This window comes from Condylostylus longicornis, unplaced genomic scaffold (assembly GCF_029603195.1).
Source record: "Condylostylus longicornis isolate FDR11 unplaced genomic scaffold, ASM2960319v2 ptg000004l, whole genome shotgun sequence".
Lineage (NCBI taxonomy): Eukaryota > Metazoa > Arthropoda > Insecta > Diptera > Dolichopodidae > Condylostylus > Condylostylus longicornis.
In genome coordinates this window covers 16,615,006-16,626,170 of record NW_026577973.1, presented here as the reverse complement: position 1 = coordinate 16,626,170, position 11,165 = coordinate 16,615,006, and positions in this window count along the sequence as shown.

Below are 11,165 nucleotides of genomic sequence, written 5' to 3'. Positions count from 1 at the left end.
ATTTTTTATTACAGAAAAAACAGTAACAAACATTCATACAATTGATATGTCAAATAAATCTCATAAAATATGACATAACAAATAAAATATAACAGTAATATAAAACTTCCAGCATGATACCTTTCTATTGTATAAAAGAATATTAACACCCTTAACGGCCCAGTTATAATAAAAAGAAAAAAATTTTTCATGTTAACACTTATATGATTGTTACCACATGAACTATTGACAAAAAGGAAAGCATTGTTTTCATAACAAAATTAATGCTCTTTAGTTTGTCTGTTGTTTAAAAGCACTCTCTTTCTAACTGTCACCAAATTTTTTAATCTGTATACAAGACAAATAAATTTTTAATTGAATTTTATTCATAATTAAACGCTTTCGCATATTTCGGAGTTTGTTCTTTTAGATTGCCCATCAATAGTTATTATCATTTTATCAGTTGTTTTGCTTGATCTTATTTATTTGTAAATTTAGGATAAACCTTAAAAGAAAGCTCAATTTAATTAGCGCTTAATGACTATAAACTAGTCTGCTATTTTCAGGAAGATTGAAGATGCACGTGCAAATTTAGATATTTAAGACAGAACATTTCGCAGTAGTCAGTCGAATTAATGCCAATTGTCTTATCATTTCAAAAATATAATTTTAGGACTTCTGACAGTTTATTTATTTGATTTAATTGTTTCAAAGGAAAGAAAGTACAACTAAATTGATGAAGATTCGGCAAATTCTAAGGAAACTGAATGGGGAAAGAGGACTTATCTTTCGCATTAAATTAATGAAACAGTTTTCCATTCCAAAAGCAAAATTATCAAAATCGTTCATATGGTGATCACATTATATTTTCTTTTCACAAATATTCTAATAATATGAGCAAAACACCTCTCAAATTACACATTTTATTTGAGACAACATATTTTCGAATTCGTATGTATATACTCTATAATTTTAACAAAAAACCAAATTGAATTATTAAAAAAAATTATCATTTATACCATAAATTCATTCCATTAAAAGAATTTCAAAAATATAACAACAAAACCAGCATGCAGCTAAATAATATAATTTTGTGTTCAACAATACTTTGTCTCTATTTTACTAACACCATTTCAAATAAAGTATAAGGATATTATTTTCAGTTGATTTAATTTTGTTGATCTGATTATTAGAATACAAAAAAAAAACAAAAAAAAATATAATACAATTATAACAAACTAATAACAGTATCAGGTTTAGCACTTTCAAATCTTGTTTAGAGCATTACATAACATATTATTATACTAGTTTTCATTATCATCATTCACCATTGCCATCATCAACATTAAAAAAATTAATCAGTATCAATATTTATAACACAATTATTAATATTATACTATTATTTTGATCCTTATAGAAATGTTAATATTATCCTGAATGGGTGTTGAATCCAGGCAAAAGAAAAAAAAAATTATGCATACATATATAATTCGAAACTATTTATTATCGGAACCCTTCGAAATGGAATCGTTTCCAAGTAAAGAAGGTAAAATAAAATAACATTTTCCTGTATAATTCTTATTAAAAGACGTCAAATCCAGTGTCATATTTAAACCAATTTACACGAAAATATTATGGCGACAGAGGCGACAAATTTTTTTTTGTATACGTTGTTTTTGTTTTTTAAGCAAAAACAATTGGTTCGATTAGCATCAAAGTGGCGCGTCATATATTTGGTATATAACTTTTTTTTTTAAGCCCTAAGGATAAATTTAGTTTTCTTTTATTATAACAAGAGGATACAAAAGGATATAATGTAAAATTTATTGTAAGAAATTATGAAAAGGTCGTTTTTTGTTTTTTTGCATTTTGAATGTCAAGGGATTAAAATTAGAGCATTTACAAGACTTTTTTTTTTTGCAAAAAGAAAAATATTCGACAGACGCACAAACAAACATAGAGCTTGTAAGTAAAATGAGTCGAAATATGAAAGAAGAAAGGAAGGAAGGAAGGACTACGAATTGTTATAATAACTTTCTATTTTAAATACAATTTTTATACTTTTAAGCCGGTCTTAATAGTTTTTGAAATTTAATATCATAATTTAATTTTTTTTTTTTTGTAGACTATATTAAAAAATTAAGTAAGTTTCGAATTTCATTTTAGGATTTTTAGTAACAATTGAAAAAATCGTGTTATTTAAAAAATCGTGTTATAAAAAAATTTTGGTATTTTGAAAAAATAGTTCGAAATATTTTAAAAATGATAAATGTTAATCAGTGATTTTTGATTAAAGAAGAAATTTTTCTTGTAGCCTAATAGAAATATAGAATTAAGTGTTAATTATAAAACAAAACTTTTTGATTTTGAGAAAATTCAAATTCAATTTGTCATGTGTTTTGGAGGTTTAAACAATCTGATTGAATCCAGCCTTTTAGTTTTTTTCATTAGAAATTCAAATGACCCATTTGAAAATAGCAAAAAATACAAAAGTTGATAAGATTTATTGATTGTACACTGAAAAAAATGCATTTTATCTTTATTTGATATAAACATATTTCAAAGCTTTTTGTAGCCAAACGGGCTACAATTATGTCAATTGTATAATAATGGATAAAATAAAGCTAAAAGGGATATAATGCATGGCAATTTCGTAAATAATCCAATTTTGATATATAGCGCTCTTTGTTTTTTAAAATAAGAAATGATTTGATGAACATAAGCTCATCGGTATTCAAATAAAAACATTAACAAATAAGAACGAATGTATTGGTAATATGAAATGGAAATGATGCTAAACTTGTTGCAATAAACCAATACGTATATATATCTAAATATTAGCTATAAAATAGTTTCCTTTAAATAGTATATGTACATAAATATGTCATAAATTTATAACATATATATAAAAATGTAAATAAAGTACAGTTACCAAGTAAATATTAATCTCAAAAAGATAATTATAAATATTGCAAAGAACTACTCATATATTACTTTTCATACTAAAATATATTATCACATTAATATTAGCTTGTGAGACACACTTTTATATTTACAAACGACATTGTTGTAGCCAATTCAGAAATATTTTTTATTGTAACTAGATAATTTATTTTCTGAAACGACTCAAAAGCATAACTAATTTGAAAACATTATATTTCTAAAACTGCTTTGAATTATATTCAAAAAAAAAATAAATTGGTAGGAAATATATTTATTTTAAAATTAATTATAAAGTGTGGTTGTCGTGATTTTGGATATAGATTGTGTCTGTTCAGGTTATAAAAAATATCTAATTTAGAAAAAATTTTTCTCAGTATAATTCAATACTGCACACGCAAAGGCTTCAAAGTACATGTATTTGGAAAGGCTGTACAAAGGCTGTGCAAAGTTTTTGGAAAAGTAAGCGCCTTTCGATTGGCGCCTTTTGTTGAAATTTTTCGAAAATTATTATATTCTAAAATTTCTTAATCCATAGTAAATAAATTGTTTTCTTCACTTAGATTTCAAACTGTGTGAATACAAAATCTGAACTTAAATTGTTAAAGTGAAATGTTGTATTTTAAAAACGATCTAGGTTTCATCGCATTATTATTATTGTATATTATTCATTATAATCATTGACATTCATTGATATCAGCTATTATTTAAATTTTGAAACGATTAATAATGAATGGTTGGTGCCATAACGACATCACCATTTTAGACAATCTATTCAATAATAACTTAATGGAGGTGCTTTATATTTGAATTTCGTAAACGTAGAAAAATAGCAACATGTTTCTCCTACAGTTGCATAGTACAATTGAATATTAAAAGGTCAAAATGGTCGTTTAACCCTTAGCCAAAACCCTTTTTTTCAAAATTTTCATATAACTTTTTTTTTTTTAAACTTGTAGGGGTTTGAAATTTCAGCAATTTTTAGACACTAGTAAACAATTTATTTCGTTAGAAGAAAAATTTTTTTCCACCTCCAGTCCCTTCTAAGTTATCGCCTTTAAAAGTTCGTAAAATTTGAAATTTTCAGTGATTCATATTTCCGAAATTTGAAGCTTTTCCAATTTTCTATGAAAACGAAAACTTAATGGTAACTCAATAACTTAATCGTCCAATTCAACCATTATATTAACGCTTCTTTCAATTTCTTTTTTTATTCATCCTAGAAGTATGCAATAAATTGATACATTTTGGCATATAAATAAAAGCAATTTAAAGAAAGTAATAAGTAGAAAAGTGTTTCTCTACAAACCATTATTTTCAATTTATTTTAAACTTCAATGACAAATTTTGGCCTTTGTCAAATAGATATATTTAGTACCTAATTTATTACTTAACTGCATATACCCAATTATAAATGTATGAGACAACACGGTGCTGGTGAAGCCGAAACACCTAATTTCATTAAAAATCAATATCTTAATGTGTTAAATTCTACAATATGTTTAATTGTTGTAATAAAATAGCAATATTTTTACAGTATAACCTGTTACACATGAGTGTATGTATTTTAGGCTGTAATATTTAATTCATATGTGTAATATCATATACATTGTGTGTAAACACAAAAATTCTTAACCTTTAATATTTCGAGTACTTTGTAACTAAGGCTTAAAATTTATTCAAATTAATAATAAAAAATTTTTTTTTTTAATTTGTTATGACTACCATCATTCAGTTATTTTATTCAATATTCATAAAACAAATGGATATTCAATAAGGATAATATAAATTATCCTTATATTACACTTACACACATTCACAATAATATATGGATGTGGTATATACTAAGCGTTGAAATGATAAAGCAATAATTTCGTTATACATTTGTTGTAATATAAAAATTCCAATTGAAATTTTATCTGATTCTTAATATCCAAAATAATATGCTATACATTTTTTTTTATTTTTTTTTGTGTTTTATCCTTAAGGACTGATTATATTCGATAAAAATTGGAACACGAATAAAATAAAGAATTAAATGAAACCTCAAAACTGGTTAATTTCAAAACAAACACATTTATAGTAGGTAGACAATAATATAGAAACAACTTCATATAAGACAAACGAACAAAACAAAAACAATTATCCTTTGTTTGAATCCTTAATTTTTCTATTGTGATGTGCTAAAGTAAAGTTTTATTTTTTTTTTCTCTTTTTAAGAATTGTGTACCTATTAAAACTCTTAATATTTTTTTTTTCCTTCATAAAAAATCTACATATATTTATACTATGTTTGTATATTTGTGCAATACAATTAAAATCTATTTTAATCTGTTTTTATTGAAAATTCAATTCAATTGAAATTTAAAGAATACTTTTATTCTTTTGTAATTGTTTTTGCAATTTTTTATTAAAATTCATGAATAATATAGGTAGTTAGTCTATCTTAACACAACATCGATTTTTTATCACAATATAATTATAAAGAGAGAAAAACTATGTGCTATATGTGTGTAACCGCACATATTTATTTTTTGAGGGAGGTAAAACACAATTATTACACACATAATATATTATGCAATATTGTATATTTAAACATAAGGACCTGAAGGAAAATTTAGATTTTAAAATAAGAACGATAACAAAAGTAAAATTCAAAAGAATACGAAGAAAAGGGATGAAATAACGAATTTTTCCCATAAAGATTTCAATCAATTTTTTTTCTACATTTATATAAAATGTAGCTGGTGTTTAAGAAAAAGAAGAAAAAAGAAAGCAAATAAAAGAGTTAGAGTAAATTACCAGTTAAATTTAGAAGATGCTTAATAAATTTGTTTATATTTATCATAAATTTAAGCGGCTCTATGATATTTTGTATAAAGACTAACTTGCATGTGTACACTTAAATACAATACATAAAATATAATGTCCCCCACAGTGTTGCAATAAGCACTTGGAAGATTTTATGAAATTAAAATTAAATATGTAGAAAATAAATGACGTTAAAGTAGTTGCCAAAAATATTTTCAAAATATTGTAAGGGTGAAAAAGTGAAGAAATGAAGTAACGTACGCTCTGCTCACTAAAAAATGAATGAGATACTATTCACAAAAATTAGTGAGAGGGGTTATTCCGCTTTATGAATGAACAACCTATTCTTTTCACAAAAAACTGAACTGTCATTTTAGGCGTCAATTTACACTTTTTACGCATGATTTATACCTCAGAAATTCGGCTGCTTATTTAAATTTTCTTTCTACTTTATGCCTTTTTACATACAAATTATAACTTTTATGGATGTATCGTTCATTTCCGTTAATCACTTTTCCATCATATGTAAAATTTCAATAGACAAATGGCAACTTTTTTTGAAATTTCACTTTTAAATGTTAAAATCACAAGGTGAGAGTTAAAAGCAATAATGAATAAATAATATACAACAAGCTTACAATTTTAATCAGCCAAATATAATACAGGGTGATTCAGTAATCTGTGACAAAAATCTTGACATAGAAACTGTTTTTTGTGCTTTATCTCCTGTACCACAAAACATTTAAAAAAAAATTTCAAAATATCAAAAAAATTTTCATATAAAATTATTGGCTAAAAGAAAACTAAAAAAATAAAAAGAACGAAAAATTTTTAATGCTTTGTATTCTGAAAGGATAACATTTTGTTTTCAAGCCCTTTACTAGTTTTTTCAAAAATTGTTTGAAGTTTCCATCTCTTTCAGAAGGGAAGTTATAAGCAAAAATACTAGGGCATGTAGAAATTGTATGAACATTAGTTAAAATCCTTATAGCCCGGCAGCCGTTGAGATTTGAAACCTATAGTTCTGAACAAAAATTATACTAATGTTTAGTATCCTAAATGTATCATATGTCACTGATTACTGAATCATCCTGTATATCAATATATTTTCGACTAAGTTATCAAATATAACAAATCGCGGTCTCGTAATGTGAAGTACGTACATACCGCAATTAAGAAAAGTATATTCATATTTTCTATGAAATGGTTTACAAAAATATACATATTCCTGTTACTATTGGTCAAAGCCTCGTCTAACCATTGAGGATATTGGCCTAAAGATCTAGTCTTACTAAATGAAGACACACAACAATAAAAACATTAAACCAAAAAGTAAATAAGACAATCTTCTAAATTTGGTTTTCCATAATTAGTTTTCCGTTTGCATTGTACTAGATATCAAGACTAACAACGTCAGACAAACAAATCATAAATGCACAGTAAATTTCTAAAGTTTTCTTTTTATTTTTCATTCAATCTTATACAATTGAAAGGATACACAATTGCACATCATTTTTTTTTCATGAAGATTCTAAGTTCACCCCTTAAGCAATTATTTATTTGGAATAAACATAAGATAATTCAATGATCCTTCTAAACAATTTTTTACAATATGTTTAAAATTAACAAATAAAAAAAGAAATTATGCGGTGGGGAAGGAAAATCGAAAATAAAAAAAATAAAGCAAAATTTTTTTATTTTTTTAAAGAAAACAGGATAATAGATTATTTTAATAGATGAAGAAAAATAAATATGAATGGGAACAAAGGTACAATATTGTATGATGAACAACCAGACAAGACAATAGAAAAAGTTCTAAAACACAGGTGAATCTGATAAAGGAAAGAAATCAATCTTTTTTTTTTGTATACTTTTCATAAAATTTCATTAATGATTTTATTGAATTGTATCAAATTATAGGTGTCTTTACTCGTCTCTAAGATTTCATATACTATGGTGGGAAATTATTCCAATGTTTAGCAATTTGATATGCTTATATAGCATTCTTAAGTTAAGGTATATGTAGGCAATTTTCCGCTTAATACAAGAAATATTTCAAAATTTAAAATAAATAACAAACAGAAAAGCATCCTTTAAGTATGTACTTGAAAAATAAATTAAAAATTAAATTCGAAAACCAATGTATCTATAATTTGAATGTTTAATAATAGGAACACAAGCATATTTTTAATTTAGCAAATTTAATTATAAAAGTTTCGTAAGAAAACAGGTTTTTCGAAGCAAATTCGATTTTTACGTTTATAAACGAGCTCAATTTGTCTGAATCTAGTCTAATATGTGTTTAGTAGCTTTTAATGATCTGATGCTCATGACGCTTTGCTCATCATTGATGAAAAGTAAGCCAGTTTTATTGCTTAACTTTATTTTCCAAAGGATACAACCCGGATTTGGTGTTAAATCAGTTCAGAAATAATTATTTTGCAAAAAAAAAGAATTTATCTGGATTCTTTCAATTTTACAAAATCTCAGGATTTTTTTCTTGTTTCATAATTGCGTACAAAATTTTTGCACAAATCTTCTCTTTAAACTATCGCACAGATAGCAACAATTATGAAATGTAGATGTAAATAGTATAAATATGTGTGTATAACTGATACCTATAAAACAATCTAGTATAGGTCTCTGTTCAGTTCTTCTTTCATTTCATTATTTGTTTTAAAGAAAAAAAATTGCTCACCCAGTTGTACTTATCAAAAGTCAATTTCAGTTTCATATTCTTTTATCTTTTCTTTATTTGTTCTTTCTTGTATATAGTAGTTCCTCTTATACTTAAAAGGAAATTTTGTTTTAATACTTGGTTACTTTCTTAAGTATCAAATTTTGTAAAAAGAAAATGGGGGAAAAAAAAACATAACAGAAGAAATAAATTGTTCAAATCTTATCACACCATATAAAAAAAATTAAAAATAAAGTTTTCTTTTGTTGTTCGTATTTAATTTCCGCCACCATTACAATATTACAAAAAGTCTAAAACAGCAACAAATCACTGAAATGGAGAATTATGAAAAGAAATTAAAGTTTTTCTTTTAAACAAAAAAAAAAAAATTACCAAAGAAGATTCAAAGAAAGAGTCCTTTTATTTTTTTGTTGTAAGAGCCACAGAGAGAGAGATAAGAAAAAATACAGTCAAACAATACCCACTTGAATCATTTCAACAGTATACAAGTTTTTACTTCACAGTTTTATAGTTAAAAATTTTCACATTTCTTAAAATTTTAAACTAAAATTGACATGATGGAAGAGTTTTCGCTATGTAACCAGCAAAACAAAAAAAAAATGAAGGGTGAATCCTTTTTTTGCAATACAAATACAATTAAAAAATACAAGTTCAAAATAAAAAAATCAAAGATAATTTTTAAACTGGCATCTTAATAGAAACCATTTTAAATTTTTCGAGCGGAAATATCAGTCCTCAAGGAAATATTTGTTTCAATCGACTTTAAAAAAAGAAAATAAATAAGAAAATTATTAGATTAAATACGACAACAATAGGATGTTTTACTAAATATTGTGAAATTAAAATTTTTAACTTTTATCCAAATTGACAAAAAAAATTAAAAGAACATCAATTCTAAAATAAGAATTGGGTCCACAAGCAACAAAAGGTGGCCAAAATAAAACCTCGGAGGGCCATTGCCTGCCTAATGGCAGTCAATAAGGGAAATTGACCGTTGAGGCAGTATATGACTAAACTGGGATTGCCTTCAATACAACGTGCCGTAGGTACCGACAATCAATAATGGCCTGGTGATCATTGGGTAGTAGTAGCAAAATAGCACATTGTGGCTAATTGAGATGCACCGGTCACATCAATCAACTAACCAAATTAAGAAATCACGCGGTTATTACCAAATTATTGAACAATTATGAGCATTATCGGGAAATCTAACTATTGTAAAAATGTTCATAATTATATTTTTGGAACACGATTGACAATTTCCACCTAACATGTAGACTTCACAATAGTGAAGTTTTATTGTTTATAGAAATAAATTTTAAGATTTCATAATATAAGCTCTAACATTGTTTGTTGTTTATAATTTATTCAAAACAACTGGCTTTAACGAATGCGAGGGCATATACTTAAATCACTGCAAATGTTCAAATATTATGATGCTCGAAATGTGAACCTTGTATATTTCAAATTTTAAGTGCACAAAGTAAGGCTATAACTACTTCAGTTAAAGTGTTAAAAAATTACGAAAGTGCAAAGTAATTAAAAGCACGACTTAAACTAAAATTAATTATCAAGCTTTTCCTGTTTCCAAATAATTTGATTTAGAATGTCAGCAATATGCTGTCACTATTTTAATATAAAACAAAATACAACCGCTAACTCTTAAATTTTGCACTAAATCTTGTGCTATCTAGAATCTGCTTTGGTTATGATACAAATTTAATTTTAATTTTAAAAATTCCGAAATTCTATATTCACATTATAAACTAAACCTCTCATATCTAAGCAGATATACTTTTACATATGTATGTACCTATGTATATTTAATAAATACAAGATAAAAAAGTGCAGACTATAAAAATCTAATATTTACTCTTTCTTTTAAAATCTGATCACAATTGTAGTCCTTTCTTAGCTTTTTCATTCACTTCCTTATTTCTTTGCATCTTTCAAAAGTTTTGTTATTCTCAAAAATTCTTTCCATTTTCAATTTTTGTTGAATATTGTAATTACTAAGGATTTAAAGGATATTCTTATTGTCTTGAATTTTTGTTTGTTTTTTTTTTGCTATTTCCACGAGAAAACTTTCCACCATGGTATATACAAATTCAATTTGTTGAGACATTTTATAACTGTGAAACAAAACAATATTACGCTCAAGATCTTGTTTTCTTCCTCATTTCTATTTTTGATAAAAGAGAAACAAAAGTAAAGAAAAAAAGAAAATATAAAATTTTCATTTTGTTAAAATTGAAAGAATTTTAAATATACAAAAAAAAAAAGGAATGAAAGATGAGAAAAAGCAAATCTGTTTTTAAAAATCCAAAATTGTATTTATTCAACAAGGCATGAAATTATATTTTAATTCACTTATTTTTCCTTACAGTGTTGTTTGTGTATATTTCACTTTTATAATAATTTTTCTTAAATGCATACATAATTTTCCACCCAGTCATGTATTAAAAAAATATAAAATTGTTTAAAATAATACCAGCAACTTAAAATTCGAAAAATATCATAAATTAGCAATTGTGAACTATAATTTCTATGACGTTGACAGTCGTCAGTGAAAGTAAAACAGGGGTTTGTGTTATATTTAATGCACGGCTTTGCATTTTGAAATTATTGGTTATTACAAGAAAATTTTTGAAGAGATAGTAAATTTTAAAAAATGTTCAAATAATTTTGGCAGAGTACAATATGAAATTTTTTTAAAAAGCACGCGATTTAGAGCACA